The sequence below is a fragment of the Sciurus vulgaris genome (genome assembly GCF_902686455.1).
Source record: "Sciurus vulgaris genome assembly, chromosome: 10".
Classification (NCBI taxonomy): domain Eukaryota; kingdom Metazoa; phylum Chordata; class Mammalia; order Rodentia; family Sciuridae; genus Sciurus; species Sciurus vulgaris.
In genome coordinates, this window is record NC_136470.1 from 65,422,389 (window position 1) to 65,436,388 (window position 14,000).

Here is a 14,000-nt window from a genome sequence, read left to right on the forward strand (position 1 = left end):
CTAACACAAGCACTATTAGCTAACTGAATGTTAAAAATTGTTTTTAAAATATAATCTAGAAGATATACTAATAAGATGGTATTTAAAATGAGCAATATGGCATTTCAAATGAGCAAAATTTATTTCAAATAATTCCCAACTTGCCACAATCATTTTTTATAAAACAAATTACCATTCTTGTGGAGTTTATACGTAAGTAGCAATTATTACAGTACTATTTACTACTTGTAAATATTCTGACATAATCAGATTCACACAGAGTCAAAAGTGATCTTTTTTTTTTTTTTTTAAAAAAAGCCTACAAAACTATGAAAATTAAAATTTGAAGCCATAATTGCAGGTATCTGTCATAACATAAAGATAGCATTCTATCTTTTTTAAAAAAAATGTTCATTTTAATTAGTGAAAAACTTAAATAGTTGTTTCTAGGTCATTAATGGCTTAACAGAATTTGGGAACCAAAAATTAAAGTATTAGCAACTACTGCCAAATAAAGAACAATTAGATATTTTAAAAAATCTTTACATTTATAGATCTGTGAAAAATAGAAGATTTCTTTTAAAAATTAATTTACATTGACATTTTCAAGAACACATTGCATTAAGATAGACCCCTCATGAACACAAAATTATGGAAAAGGAGGAAGCAACAAAGAAATAATCTTGGGTAAACATCAACAGAAGCACAATGTTAAATTTTCGGTTAGCTACATTGTAGGTAGCTTCCCAGAAATCCATTGACATATGACCAACAGAGTGTAAAAAGTGCAAAAATAGGTTGAGACATAGAACCCACCTTCCCTCTCATAAATGCCACATCAGAAACTGCAAAGATTAGGTGGCCAAATTTCAACATCAAAGGTGCATTTGGCATTTGAACCAGATCTCTAAGAATCATGGTCTTTATTTTCTAATAAAAACTAATAAGCTGAGGCTTACTTAACTCTTTCCTGGTTTTTTTGAGCTTCTCAAGGATTACTGAAATTGGAGACTACATATGAAAACGATAATTTATCATTTCCAAAAAAGATATTCATCCAGATTGCCCTCCAATCCGTGAAATCTGAGATGCCTAAGGAGTCTTCTTTGTGAAAGCCTTACAAATATATCCAAAGATGGTGAGTCCCATATGGCTCTGATAAATGAAACCCGTTATTGTGAATCTCAAGCTCTTCTTTAAAACAAAACACTATTGGGTGAATTTGGTGCTCATGAAATAAAGCACTAATTGCGTGGCCTAACAACACTGAATCCTCTGCCTAGCAGACATTTTAAGTTGTGCCAAATTGGTTTTGGGATGTGAACAAATATCCTGGAGCCAGACTCTCTCACATGCACGCACATCTCCCTGGAAGGAAGTTGGGCACTCTTGGAAACTGCATTAACTCTTTCAGGCCACCAGGGAACCTAACTCTCACTAAAAGAAAGGCCTCTTTTAAGATGAAAACAAGTCATTCCTCCAAAGTTAAACCCAAGTTAAAAGGTAAAATAGCGCAAACTGATTTAGGGCTAGTTCAGCACTGAAGTGTCTTTACGTAATAGCCCATATACCTCAATGAATGCTTTTTCAAATGTATCTAGAAAATCTTATTCTCTTTTCCTATGTGTGCATAATTTCCAAGACATTAATAAGAGTTGTGTGCATTCAGGAGAGGAGAATTCATTTTGAGCTTAATATGCCACACTTGCCTCAGGCCTAGTGATACAAACTTTTGTTTCTTTGGTAACCACTTTCACCTTATTATGACAAGAAACTTCTTGGGTTTTGAGTTTTTTTAAGCTAGATGAAATATAATTTCCATACCAGGTCTTTCCATCCTAGTTCAGAATGATGCCTACAAACCTGAAGTTACATATTAAACAGCAATTAAATCCTCTCTCGCTCTCTCTCTCACTTAAATTTAGGAATGAAAACAATTTTTGAAAACACTTAGATATAAAAAAGTTTATAAGTACAAATTGCTTTTTTTCTGTTTCAATTCTTCACAAGTAATTTCTTAAAATAAGTTTTTCATTTTTCTAAGGAATTTTAATTAAGTACTTTAGTTACAATATGCTGAAAGCACATTCTTTCCTCTTTTAGTTCATTGATTAATATCTCAAATTATATTTGTACCCAAGACTACCCAAATTCCACTAACTATAATTTTACACTTTTAGTTTCCTGTCATTTTGTGGTTGTCACTCTTTTCTTTCATTTTACGGACTTAATAAAGATATAAATAAAATGAAAATTATATTTTTGGGTAGAAAATAACTAAACACCTATAAAGAGGTTATTTTTAACCACCTCTAGTTTAAGCTTTCTACATACATTTCTTAACAGCCTTATTTAATTTCCTGCCAATTGGTGTGAATTTAAGTATACTACCAGAAGCCTGTGTTCATTTTGTAAAAAGCCTTATATCCTAAAAGTTAGCCTGTGCATGCTTCTGCTATTGACTCTATTACTAAGGGTTTTAAAAAGGAACAAATTTGTCAGACCCTATGTGCAAGTAGCCAGGACACATTTGGTTAATCAAAAATATTGCAGCTTCTGACCTCAATTAATTCTGGCCCTAATTAATCACGATTCTTTAAAATGAAACCCAAGACTTCAGATGTGTTAATATAAAGGTAATCATCTGATTTGCATAGGGGTTTTGGAGCTCTGAATAAATCTTATATTTTTCCCAATCAAAATTTAGAGGATCTGTTAGTTCAATGGACTGTTTGTATCATGTCTGATAAGATGGACATGATACAAACATGTCTAAGTTCTGCTGCACGTTCATTTATTTAGCTACTGGTGACCAAATTAAACTAATATTCTAGTTTAGTTTGTTAAGTTTCTAGAATCTTACTAATGGCATTAAAACATAAATGGGGAATGCTAAGCAGATACCTCAACACTGAAGAATTTTCACTATTTTTTAAAGCAAATATTTATCATATCAGTGAGAAATTGACAAAATGCATACAACTTTGACAGGGTGATACTAGGGCCCAAACACAATTTTTCCAGAGTTTCAAGCAAAGGGTTATGTCTAGGCAAGTTATAAATTCTTTTTAGAAGACAAAAGTTCTGATTAGTATTTCTATTATGGTCCTCCTTTCCACCCTAAATTCATATGATGACATCAAATTAGCAAAAAAAGGTACCAAATTTAGCTTATGTTCATTTCAAAACCCTCTGATCAACTGTAATTAGGATGTAAAAAAAAAAAAAATGCGTATCTTGTAATAGATGTCCCCTACATTTTTCATGTTTAGAGCTCTGCCATGAGCTCAATTTATTCAACACCATTTTTCATTTCTGGTTCTATGTGTATTACTTACATAATCCAAATAAAAAAGAGGTAGAGGCTTTAAATGTTGCAAACTGTCCTTACAGCTCAACTAATTTCAAATTGTCTGAATACTCAAAATATATTTGCTAATCAGTTTCTAAATCTGAGAATATGGTCAGAGTATTTTTTTTTTTTTTTTTAGATGTTAAGATAGCAATAAAAAAGGAGTATTGGGGATAGAGGGGTAAGGGGCATTAAAGGATTATCTTGACAGGCAGAGGAACTGTATTGTCCAATTTTCTTATAGAAACACTGAGTATCCTAGCTTCCAGTACCAAACCAGATCCTCAAAACTGTTATGCAACTTTATTTTACCTCTATTGGCTTCTATTTCTTCATCTGTAAAACAGGGTAATACAGTTTCAGACACCAATTGCTTTCTGCATCTCTATACTGGCTTGGATTTTTTTAAACTTATTTCCTGAGCCAAAACTTCACCCACATGCCATCAGTTATTTTCCCTCCTTTTTCCTGTCTCCTTTGCTTCTGTGAGGAAATAAAATTAGCAGTCAAAGTTAAACATGCCCAGTGGGCAAGACAGGCTTTGGTTTAAGGAATGAGATGAAGTAAGTTGTGCTAAAGTGCTTATTTGGCTCCAAAAGGTTCATTGTTGGGATACTACCTCCCACAACTAGCTCTACTGGAATTTTTCTCAGGAAAATGGAGAACTGTTTTAAGATAGACATGCCCTTTAGGCTGGTTTCAAGTCAAAATAAATTTAGGATATTCGAAAACACCCTACAAGATTTTCCCTGTGGAACCTAAATAAATCACTGACCAAATTTTCCAATTCATGCTCTGCTGCTAAATGGGACTTTCTACAAAATCATGTTTTATATTCTACTTCTGAAAAGGGAGCATAGGTAAATTTCACTTTATGTTTCCATCTTTCTCTCTTCACTTGATAGTATTTGAAAAGTTTGCCATTTCAGAAAATATCACTTTTAAAAATAGAAAATTGAAATATAACTCAAATATCCACAAACTTTAGAAGTCTGCTAAAGATAAGATTATATTCCCTGGTTAGTGATTTTTGCAGATCTTTTTTAAAAATGTACTTTTTAATACATGAATATATAGCCACTCAGAATATCCCCCAAATGTATGTGTTTCTTAATTTATATAATCATGATTTTCACACCTAAAGAATATATTTCAGAGTTTCTTTAAGTTGTGAATAGACCTATTGCACATAAAATATTTCTAAACCTATCAAAATAAACATTACATTTTTAGCAATTTATATACAAGATGAGTGTAAACTGCACTAGTTTGTACCCTATACTTTATAGATAGGCTATTACTTTATACTATGAAGCTTTTTCTTTTCAAAGAAGATTAAGAATGGTCAGGAATCAGTTTGGAGATTTTATAAAGCACTGATACATTGATTTTGATAACACTTTCATTGTATTTTCAATGCAAACTATTTTAAGACTAATAACAATGACTATATTATGAAATTCCTATATTTCTTGGCATGTCATAATAGGTAAGAGTGAAATTTTCATTCATATAATCTGTTTCAAATAATCTTCAATATTAGAATCTCTGAAGTAGTTTTCGTACAATACAGATGCCCACATACTACTCTAGATATTCTGATTTAAGATGTCTCAGAATAGAACCTAGAAATCTGTGCATTGAAAAAAGCCCCTGACTGGTGGTAATATATAAGAAGTAACTAAATTGAAGTTTTCCAAAGTGTGTGGATCAGCTAAAACTCAGGATTCCTGAGTTCCACATAATACCTACTAAGAATGGAACTTAGAAATATGAATTTTAACACCCTAGAGTAACTCCTTCCTTCCTTCCTTCCTTCCTTCCTTCCTTCCTTCCTTCCTTCCTTCCTTCCTTCCTTCCTTCCTTCCTTCCTTCCTTCCTTGTACTGAGGACTTAACCCAGAGTTACACCTCCAGTCTTTTTATTTTAAGACAGGGTCTTCCTTAGTTGCTGAGGGTCCTGCTAAATTGCTGAGGCTGACCTAAAACTTGTAATTCCCCTGCCTCAGCCTCCCTTCCTCAAGTTGCTATAATTACTGCATGTGCCACCACATCCTCCACACTAGGGTAATTCTTATGTACACCAAAGTTTAAGAACTACTGAACTATGTATAATATCATGATATTTAAAAGAAATTTTTTTCATCTTTGATTATTTTAAATTTTTTAGTTTTTATCTTTAATAAATATCATGATCAAAAATGAACTTATATGTGATAGGTCGAAATTGTTATCTAAAGAAAACATTAGTTTTAGGCTAAGCATTATAATTATTAGTAAAGGTTTTAAAGCCAAACATAGGAAATTGAGCTACCATTTTGAGTCATTTCCTGAAACTAATACCACATAGAAATATTCCAACTAAGAAATGTCATGAGTTTTAATAATTTTAAAGCTGTGTATTTGCCTTTTACTTAGATTTTATTATACATTCTTTCTTTAATTACAGCAGTAGTAATAAGTAATATTAATATTTGTATATAGCTTTTACTATTTTAAACAATTTTATATACATTAACTCATTTAATCTTCATAGTAATCTTGTGAAATACGAAGGAAAGGTAACATGTATAATTACTTTGCTGCAAATTAGAAAATCAAGCTTAAAAAGTTAAGAGGCTTGTCCAGTCCTAACTTTACTTGTAATGTAAATGTGTTTGTAATGATATGTGGACTTAAACCTCCAAAGGTAAATTTCATCCAAATATATATGTGAAATTTAAAAGTTAGCAGTGATTTTTATCTATTTGAATAAACCTCAAAATAACCTGATATAACCTCAAAAATGCTAGTAGTCTATAGTCCTCTACTAAAACATGGTTCATCTTGCTAATTAAATTTACTTAATTACGTTCAAAGGACAGAAATGGAGCTGAATTATCCAAAAACATGCAAAAAATCTAAAAATAAACAAAAATTGGAAAAACCCTCAATTTTACTATTTGCCCTACCCTATACAATTCACGTGATACAAGAAAATCAGTTTCTAAAACGTAAGATATCAAATAGTACTTTTAAAGGCTAGCAATTCATTTTCAACTACAATGGTACTCTAAAAAACTGAGAAACAAAATATACAACTAGAATAATACTAAGATGAGTCCAGTCTCCACAAAAATCCTCAAACACACTTTCATATAAACTAGTCCAGTGCACTCCTTTTATGCATAGAAAACAGACCTAGGAAGGCAAATTATCTTACTCAGATAACAAAGCAAATGTGCTATAAAGCTGGAATTAGAAATTGAGTATCTTTATTCCAAAGTTAGCTACAATACACACTCGTGAACAAATGATGCATTGTTTTCCTAACCAAAAGGAGAGAAAGGTCATTTTAATGTAAAAGGAAGTAAATTTGTAAAGGAATGTTTGGAAAAGAGGTGGTATTAGAGATACTTTTCTGGAGAAAATGCTCCAGACATTTGAGTGACTCTGAGACGAACATCATAGAAGATTCTGGAGGCAGAAGGATGAACATAACACAGACGCTCTCCTTGAGTTCAAGGCTCAGTTGGAGTATATGCTTATAAACAACAACATCATCATGTGAGAAATGGTATTACCAAGTATGCATATAAAAGTTGCCATGAGAATATGAAGAAAATGAATACCTCACTGTCTAAAATGACTGCACTGAGGTTTTATGAGTAGTAAAGAAATAGGTGAGAATCTCTGACGATCCCACCTTCTCCATCTCTAATTCTAAATTGAATACATCTCTGTTTGTGCCTAGAGTTTTTAAAGTATTTTTAATATTCACTGTTTCAAAAGAAAGGATAAAGTACACACATTCTAACTTTTCCTTAAGTAATAGTAACTGCCAAACACAAAGTATTTTATAGAATTTTTGTAGAACTACTGCAAAATCAGAGATTAAACCAATTTGCCAAATTATTGCAAATGCCCTGTTCTTTCCTTTTCACTGGCTCATGCATTAGTTACTCTCACAGTAAAAGAGACACAAGGTGGCACTGTCGTGCTGACATTCATTTCAGGGCCCTTTCTAATGGACAAAATTGATAGAGGCAAAAGGTTCTTTTGTGACAACTTAGACCAGAGTTGTAATACTGGCCTTCTCCTAGCATTACTAGTGGCCTAATGAGGAGCAAAGCATTTTGAATTTCATGAATATCACATGCCTTTATAAAAGAGAACATATTCTCTGATGGCTTCTCCAAAATGTCATGTCTGTGTTCATAAAATGTTCAAAGGCATATAGTTCTGTTTTGCCAGTAGAAACTCAGAAGAGAGCTGTTTACCATGGGTAAGCTGTGGACATGGATCGCCTCTCCATCTAGTGGCCAGTCAGGAAGAGTGGAGCCATAGTAACCATGTTGTACTTCACTTAGTTAAAAACAGTCTTTTATCAAAACATTCATAGGCAATTCAGTCAGTAAATCTGACAAACAATAATGTTTTCTTTATTTCATTCATTAGATTGTTAAATAGACTCAATAATGTATTGTTACATCTACTTACACAGAGAAAAGCACCTGAGAATTAAAGTGTGTGTGCTCTCTCAGACCACATACTCTATTTGTCTATTACTAGCCCAAACTTCTCTCCATAAGTTTGTAACTCATAAGTAGAGAGTGCAAGCAGATATACCTGCTACTTCAGATGAAATCACACATTGTTTAAGATAAAAGAAAATCTACAAAGTTGCTTTCCCCACATTTTAGAGGCAAGGAAACTGAGGAACAGAGGGATTATGATTCACTCAGTCACATAGTCAGTACAGGAACTCAGGCCTCTAAATTTAACTATTCCAAATTCTTTGGAACATTAATGCCTCCTGATTGGCAATGGAGTGCTTCTTGTCCTGCACCATAGGGTTTTTATCAGCCAGGAAAATAATTAATATCTAAAACTTTTCTTCAATATATTTTCATGCTTAGTTGATATGACTGTAAGTATTGTCTGGGCCCTAGCACATCTCTATATTCATGGGTATAGTCTTTCTCTTTCTCTCTTTCTTTCCTTTTTTCTCTCTCTCTCTCTCTCACTCTCTCTTTTAACTTCCCCAGGATTGAACTCAAGGGCACCTAACCACTAAGCCACATCCCCAGTCCTTTTTATTATTTATTTAGAGACAGGGTCATAAGTTGCTTAGGACCTGCTAGGTCGCTGAGGCTGGCTTTGAATGAACATGCGTTGTTGCTGCCTCAACCTCCCAAGTTATTGGTACTACAGGTGTGTGCCACTGTGCCTGGCTCAGGGATACATTCTGAATGTAAGAACATAATTTTTTAATCCTAAAAATCACTCATATCCATTCAACATTTAGAAAGCAAAATATCAAGGGGGCAGGCAATGGAGTAGAATGTGCTGTTCAAAATTGCTATACAAAACTGGTTTCAGAAGGTAGTGTAAAACAGAATGTGAATCCATTCTGATCGATGAAAAGTTTCAGCATTTTCTGTTTTATTGTATATAGAAATTATTTGACTTTAAGATAAGAAAGAAACACAAACTTAGTCGAACATTTATCCATTTTAATTCAGCTCATGATGCTGCTTTGGTGCAGGCTTTGGGAATGCTTTAAGAAGGCTTCTTATCAAAACAAATGAAATTTGTCCACCAAGTATGAAAATCTGCTCACAACTCCAAACTCAAGGACTAAAGGGCAAAAGATATGCTGGAAACCAGGCAGTACCTGTATTACTAACATGAGATGTTTTGACTTTTTCTTCTATGATCTCTCGGTGGTGTCATTGGAAATTTGTCTTGGGATGGAGAGGGAATTTAGATCTGCCTTAGATGAAAAAGTTAATGCTGTATCGATAGGTCAAATGGCTTTTATTGGGGGTTAGGGAAGAATCTTTTTCTTTCATGATACTTCTAAATATAGAAGCTTTAAAAGTACACAGTCCTTCCTACCTCAGCATTACTTACTCAACTTATCTTCACTTTCTTGTTAATTAGCTCTCTTCTTCTGCCCTCTAGAAATGAAATATCTTTATTCCTCTAAATTACTGTTGATTTAAAGAATCAGAATAAGTTAGAACTTCTGGTTCCCTTTGTCCTACCAATAGGTACAAATGACCAAGAAGATGGAGATATTAACAAACATATACAGAACCAGAGTATATTTACTGGACAAGAAGAATGTTACTGTGTCAAATATCCAAAAAAAAAAAAAAAATCAAATCAACTGACAAAAAAAAAAAAAAAAAAGAATAAATTCACCCTGATGACACTATTTGCTTAGTTTCTATTTAAGCAATAAAAGAAACAATTTCTCATTGTTTAAACATCTTGCTAAGTAAGGTACTTTTTTAAAAACTGATAATCTTAAGAGTTTTCATACATGTACACATATCAAACAAAAATTTATTATAGCTTAGCATATTCATAGCTTTCTATTAGTAAGAGTTTTGACTAAGTTTTAAGTTGGTACCTGAAAAAAGTGAGAATATTCCTTTAAGTTTCTTCAGGTACATTTCATTTACTTGAAAGAAGCTTATAGTATTAAAGGAATTGCAACAACATATCACAATTTGGGTTACAACAGTAATTCACAGGACACTTCTTAAAGAAAGATAAAATAGCAAGTATCCAAGCTAACTTAGGGGAAAAAAATTCTAAAAATTTGAGAAAATTAAATTTTAAATAAATTTTATAGCTTAAAAAAGTTGAGATTAAAAATTTCCCTAAGAATAAACATTAATAATTACTGCCATTTCTACCCTTCTACCTTTAAAGTTTTAATTTATTGGGCATCTTTTTAGTTTCCCCAAACCCTAAACTCCATCACATAATTTTTATTATATAATTTTATTTATTGAATGTAAATCCTTACATTAGTAGTTTAATATGGAAGCTTTTCAAATAAATTTTTGATATTTAAATGCTTAATGTATAAATTCATCATATCTTGAGACAGAATTATTCAGGGCCAAAATTCCTTTCAAATACCAAAAGAAGGTAAACAATATAATTGCCACTCTTTCCATCAGAGTTTCCAAAGGTAATGCTAGATACTCAGAATTAATATTAATGTCTTCCATTTCCATCTGAGAGCTAGAGGATCAATGAACTTAAAGTCCTTGCTACTTGTCTTATTATTCTCAGTTGGAAGTCAGTAGCTAACTTTGTCTAAATTCAAGTGACTATATAAGGGTTGAATTGGATAAATGAACTATAAAACACCCTTCAGGAGTTTCAGCTGAGTATCGAGATATTTCAGAAAAGCAAGCTCCGCGTCCTCAAACTGATTACTTTCCACTGAACTGTAGGATCACCAAAAGGCTTGATCCTAGAGTATTAGAGAGATTAGGAAGCCAAAATTGAGCATTATTTTTTTCCACAATTTGGTGCAGAAATAGCATGCCACTTATTCATTATCACAGTTGAACAGTTAGAGTGACAGAAAAGCACTTTTTCCTTCTAAGTCCTTGAATGCTGTTTCCATCATCAGCTATAGTGGTTACTACATACATAAGAGTAATAATAGATGGCATTATTTCTTCCCACGTCCTCAGAAATTTGCCTACACTGAAATTATAAGGGAGCTTAAGGATATTTTTGAAATAGTAAACATAATTGGCATCAATTTTATTTCATGATTAATTGTATAATATCTATGTAACAAGAAAACATGAATTCAGGCATTCTCTAGAATTTCTAGGGTATGATATTGTCTCCAGGTTTTTGGTAAAGAATGAAAAGGATCTTACTAGTTATTTGACATTGACTATAGTTTCTTGGAATTCTGCAAAATACTAGAAATTATTTAAGAAATGGAAATATATGAAACAGCTTTCAGGAAAATTATAAGTTTCAAGTTTTCTAAGATACCTGTGAGTATATTTGACTTACAGATTTAAAGCCAAGTATCAAGTGATCAATGCTGACTCTGGTAGCACTGTAAATACTCCCTACTAGTTGTATAGGACAGCCAATTGTATAGAACAGAATATGAAAAACTCATTTAAGAAAGTGTTTGGTTTCTGATTGAATAATAGCTCTTGCAAGTACACACTTGTACAACTGCTAGAGTTTTTGTCCTTGATGCAGGGTAAACTGTTTCTATATAAGGAATACCTGATGTCTATAATTTGCTCATAATAAATATTTCCCATAAAAATGAAAATATTTAGATTTCCTTTTCAGAGCTTTGTGACTTCTTACACAAACTCACTAGTTAAGAAAGTTCTGATGGACATAATATTATACTTCTTTTGCAGAAGTTTAGTAAAGCATATTTCACACTAAAAAACACAGGTAATTAAATATATTTCTAAAGTGGCCTCCAAGAGAAGTCAGTTTTAATGCCCATTAACAACATTAACCTAAAAGGCTACTCTTGATGTTGAAGAACACTGGAACTAACAGTATTCAAAGAATGTCAACACCAGTCCTTCCTTTGCCAGAAAAGATCATTAGTTAGCAATATGAGTCAGATGCTGCTTCTACACACCTTGCCAGACCCTGGGGCAACACTTTTTCTCAGATCCTGAATTTGGCTTCCTATGTGGCAGCATGACTGGCCACTACTACTCAGCGTTGGGCAAGTCCATGAACACATCCACTGATAATTTCTATATTTATGGAAAGCCAGAACATGTGTAGATAATCACACAATTAGATATTTATGTAGTGCCAGATTTTATGAATACAAGAATTTGTTAATTAGCACAAGGACTAATCATTAAAATTCAAAAATAGATAAATAAACAGGAATGCCATTTATTTGTTAACATTTCAGGGGGAAAGTATGCAGCTGCTATCCTTTTGATGAATATAGACTTCTGATGAAAAATAAGAAAATATATCTGTAATTTTTGAGACCCTAATGAGTAAGAACCAGGAAATCACTATATCATCCTTGTATTAAAAATAATCATAGTGATTCTCCCCTCAAGTTAAAATATAACTAAAAAGTTTAAACTGGCATGTGCTTAGCATTTTAATTATACTGTTTGGCATTCCACTGTTTGGGTCCTTTTTAAAGAGCCAAAGCTGATTTTCATCGGATAGGAGTTAAAAAGCACACAAATGTCACTCACTACCAAATTGTTTTAGCTACAGGGCATGGCAAAGCATGAAATAACTGCTTTAGAGCACTTCCTCATGTGGGTGTGTTAGATAACTGTTTGCTCCAACATTAAAATGAAACACACTGTGACCTGACCAAGGCTTCAGGGATCTAAACAGGCAGATTTCATGTGCTGATAGGAAGAGCCCACCATAACCAGAAAGGCTGGTTAATGAATTTTTCTGGCACTCTAGAGCCCTCCTGTGACGCAAGCCTTTCAGCCTTCCAAATCCCTATACAGCAGAGCACACTGGTTTTAAGTTTACTTATGCACATTTTACAATGTCCTGCTGTATTTGGACTGTGACAGTTCCTTCCAGAAAAGGGCAAGATTACTTTTCATTCTAAAAATATTTAAAATCTATCCAAGGCTAAGAATTATAATGCAAAAAATATACATTCTAAAAATTAAAACAACTGCAAAATGACTAAATTTTTACCTATTCTTTCTAGAAGGTTAAAAGAAATTTTTCTTGTGAGTTATCTCCACTTTTTGTTTGTTTTTAGGTAACATAAATATACTTAATGTGAAATTTTTAAAAGATCATATCAGCAAAGAATCTGTGATTTCCTTATCTATACACATCCCTGCATAAAGGTACAAAAATGCACACCAATATTTCCACACATGCATGTGTACAGAAAAAGAGGTTAGTAAAGAGATATGTGAAAATTTTCTTTAAAAACATGAGCAGAGTTTTAAATAATTTTCACATGTGAATATAGAAAATTATAGGTGCAAGAAAATATACATATTTTTACCTCAGTTTTGAAACCAATTTTTGGGTCAGAGTTTGAAATGGAAGAAATCATATTCAAAACACCACTTACTGTGTGCCATATTAATATGCAGTTACAAAAGACTTCCCTCAAAGTTCCCCTTAAACCTTTAAGAGGGGGAAAAAAGTCTCTGGCAGGACCTGATTGAGTGTACTTTGTATTTGTACTACTCTTGGTCAAAGCTGGGTCTTCCAAATTAAAAGATGGTTTCAGAAAATAAGCAAAAATCTAAGTGTTTTTTGAAAAGAGATAAAAAAGACTTTTAGCACCAAAAGTTCACCACCCATCTGGAATAATGGATTTTTTAATAAACATTTTACTAGATCTGAACCTTGAGAATGTGTTTGGGAATCTGTTCTAGCATCCCAGGTGGGTTAAGAATATTGCTTATGGACTTCTTTGTACAGTTGTTAGAGAGGCCTAATGGAATTAAGAGGGAGAAAAAAAAAGTCTGCCACTTATATTAAATAATTTATTACAAAAAGGTGTTATTATCAAAGATCTCTACATATGAGCATCCATTTTCTGTCCTAACTCCTACATATGCTGAAAACATTTATGTGTCTAACTGACTTAATTTTTATCAAATGAATAGCAGTTTTGCTTTCAGACAAACCAAAAAGAACTCTATTAAAGAAGTCTATTTCAACTGGACATTACATAACTATTCCTTTGAATTTTGAAGAAAAACTATTCTGGGAAAACTATTCAATAATATCAGCTAGTTTGAAACATAACTTTTCCCACCATTAAAAAGAAGAAAAAGAAAGCACCTCAAAACTGTATTTGAAATAAAAAATACATTATTTATGGTCCCAAAATGTTAAATGAATACTTACAGTTGTTGCAT

General features: G+C 32.5%; 1 long non-coding RNA gene across 3 annotated transcripts in view; it reads right to left on the minus strand.

The window, feature by feature from the left end:
- LOC306670646 overlaps positions 1–14,000 on the minus strand; it is a 667,486-nt gene that overhangs the window by 612,513 nt on the left and 40,973 nt on the right. The window lies entirely within an intron of this gene.